General features: G+C 42.4%; 1 protein-coding gene across 1 annotated transcript in view; it reads right to left on the bottom strand.

Annotated features, from left to right (window-relative positions):
* The window catches only part of T265_09979 (hypothetical protein), a gene marked incomplete at both ends in the record, with an annotated part of 62,906 nt that overhangs the window by 50,114 nt on the left and 9,340 nt on the right, over nucleotides 1-3,452 (bottom strand). The gene's annotated exons all lie outside the window — the stretch shown is intronic.

The following is a 3,452-nucleotide window of genomic DNA, read 5'->3' on the forward strand; positions in this document are numbered from 1 at the left end:
ATCTTCTCGGAATACATCCACTAACTTGGACCGCTATTCTAGTGTTAGACTGAGTAAAGCACAACAGGTTAAGACAAAACTGGTCGAAAATCAAGAACAAAGAATAATGATACGATGGTGGCAGCATGACTGACTGTAAATTAAACGTTTATGTTCTTGATGGATTGTTCAGTCCCCACTCACCCTCTAAAAATATCCAATGACGAAGTCTTGCTTGATAATTCCTACTCACAGACAGCGTTTTTTCTGCATCCATGTCCCGTAGGCCATCGTAATTGATAATTGTCATTAGTAGTTTCCAGCAGAACTCTGGATTGGATGACGCGAAAATAAGATTCTCACATAGTAAGTGACATCAACAATAAGTTCTTACAAAAATACCCATTCACAATTACCTATCAAGGAGCAATTTTAAATATTTTTGCACACTAATGGGAAACACACTCTGGATATGTTCACTTCTCGTTGATCCAACACCACCTTATAACGTTTACGTAAGCCCCCAACTATGGACGTATGCGTACCGCTGCAAATGCAAAGAATCGCTTGATCACAGTGGAACCTCACCAGGCGGGTTATTCTTAGGTGCCAACTTCGTATGCATCACTGATTGGTGGGATTCAATAATGCCTGCCCCGTTCGTCGATAGCCAGCAGGAAGTCTTCCGTCGATTCAAAATTATACGTGGTACAAAAACCTCCCGCCACATCTGTCTGCACGGTTATTTCCACAGGGGACTCTGAGTGTGCCAAGTAACTTGGGTTGCAACACTGTGCTCCAAAGACCGCGTTTCGGCAGTATACACACACCTTACATAAAACTCTCGGCATGCTTTTAATAAATTCCCGAATTTGCCCGAACTCTCCGGGTTTTCATTCAACCATCAAAAACCAGATCACAAGTTCGAAGGTTTTAATAAATCCTTTCAAATTAACTATCCGGATCAAATATCAAAGGGGTCGTTTTCTAAATTTCATCAAAACATTCCCGTTTTTTCAGGCACCTTCGGTAAATCACGTCAGCTTTTCACTTCCAACTTTGAGTAACTGTACTACGTGTGGGCTTCTCGGCTCAAGGGCGCTAGACAAAACAGTCGGGATGATTTATTGCTTAGGAATATACACAAAACGGAAATAACGCGATCGCCGAGCAGGACGGATAGTATAAATTTAGAGCCCAGAAATAGCAGTTGGAATGGCGAGGCATGTAATATATCACCAAACTAGTCTTAAGCAGTATACCAAACAGGCAGATGTCTTATTTTCCCCCACACTAGTCATCAATAATTAGACGCAAGTACCCTTAAATTGCTGAAATATGCCTATCAGTCACTGCCAGTCACTGTCTTATTGAAACAAAAAATATGTTTTAATGTCTAGAGGAACTGTGAAGCCCTCAAAGCTGGCAATTCTCTAAATTGCCGTGTATTTATAGGAGAAAATCAAACCAAACAACGATATGCTCTGAAAAAATTGCACGCGGATCAATCATATAATTGCACAAAACACATCGCTTTCCGGGGAACCAAGTTTTAACCCAAACTTTTCTCAGTTTACTTCAGTGGTATTTCGAACCACAATATGTGCATTTTCACGGTCCGCTGCCCTGTTTCCGGGAAACAGTCAAAATACAACCAATCAGCACCGGCTTAATTCTGCGAGGACAAAATTCCGGGTCGACTTACTGGGCCACTGTGTAGCAGCTGAATAAACATTTACAACAACTTGAGATCCATCAACCAACTAATGAGGTTAACGTGCAAGCGCCCCTAACGGAATACCCTTCCGATGCCTCGTCATTCAATCTTGGCCCCAGTGTTCAACTATCGCAACTGGCAGTTGCCAAGTTTATGCAGCGCAAGTTGGCGCGATTTGGCGAAACATTCCTTCTGAAGACGGCATTCAATGTTCATTCGCCTGCCTCATGTTTTTATGTCCGCAGTGGATGTCATCTTTAAGCAGTACGAACTACCGTGCAAGTTTGCACCAACTGGTGTACCTCGTGTAATGTATAAAATCAGAAATCTGTAATATGTATTTAAACCAAAGGACACCTCACTTATGTTGAACCTCTAAATTCTAAAGAGGCATCAGTGTGGAATTCCCTCTTTTCTTATTCGAATACTAAAAAATTGCTCGCTAAGACCAACGAACCAATCCACCTTAGTAGCTGAATCGAAGAATACCAATTATGTGGCTTCGCTCTTATAAAGCTTGCAGTCAAATCAAGGCAGTATGTTGTCAAGCTCATAAGACTTAATTTTACAAATGCATGTTTGAAAAGAAACACTTGTCTGGACTCAAAAGTAGATCACCCTTTCATCCCCAACAGTGCTCGCGGTAGTTCTTACGCGGAAGTTCCCCGGGAAAGACGTTTTACATGTTTCCATCTGCTTCCAAATCAGGCATACCGCGTTAGGTATTGAGCCTGAAGCTCGTGTTAGCATGGCCTATGTGAACTAGCTAATTAGAGGCTTTCTTACGGGCTCAACTTATAATTGAAGCTGCATTCAGATCAAGTGTGCAGCCAAGAGTGAGACTTTAAACACGAGTCACCAATACACTCATTCTGGACACATATGATGGAACTGCCGGACGTGCGAAAAATCTTGAAGTTGCTTAAATTAACCGTGACTAGTCACCTGCAAATGGTTCCCCCATTATCCCGAATCAACGACCAGTGGTTGCATGATTCCTCAAAGATGCGACACGAAAATAGGCTTTGCGGCCATCAGTACTTGGCCACCATTCGACGATAAATCTATTGCTGGACGAGGAAAAAAAGTCGCATTAAGTGCAGCACAATTTCGACGTAAGCCTAATGTATGCTGGCATGACACACAATATGAGCGCGAAAATCGATTATTGAGGCGACTTTAGCGCTGAGATTGGCGCACATCAGCTTATGGTGTTGAGTGTGCTATCATCGTTTGCACAAATTTCTATGTGTAGATTTTTAGTTGTACCTGATTTTGAAGACCTTTGTTATCCAAAACTTGCTTCGTGGGTTGCCACTGTTGTTGAATGCTCTCAAAATTATTTGCACCATCATCAATTACTGGTTCTGCAAAGTTCGGTAGAGAAGTGATAGAGTCACTGAATGGAGCGCCGTAAGCAGACCGGTACTGATGCGGCGTTGAAAATTCAAGCTATAACCTCGATGTGGCATTTTGTGATGTCAACCTTCTCATCAGTATTCCCATGGATGTCATCGGAAGATTGTCACCCGGCATCTAATCTCTCCAAGCACTTTTATCTATTATTTTCACTATTATCTCTACTTAGGTCCATGGGCGCCAGCTGAACGCATCCGTTTCAGGAACCTGTATCTAAAACATTACCGCGAGGTAGACGAATTCACCATAACTTCAAATTCTGACCGCCGTTTTCCGTGATGTCATTTACTCTCACCGATTTATCCGCTCCCAACCCTAATATTCGGAACCGGTTATC

This window comes from Opisthorchis viverrini, assembly GCF_000715545.1.
Source record: "Opisthorchis viverrini unplaced genomic scaffold opera_v5_329, whole genome shotgun sequence".
NCBI lineage: Eukaryota > Metazoa > Platyhelminthes > Trematoda > Opisthorchiida > Opisthorchiidae > Opisthorchis > Opisthorchis viverrini.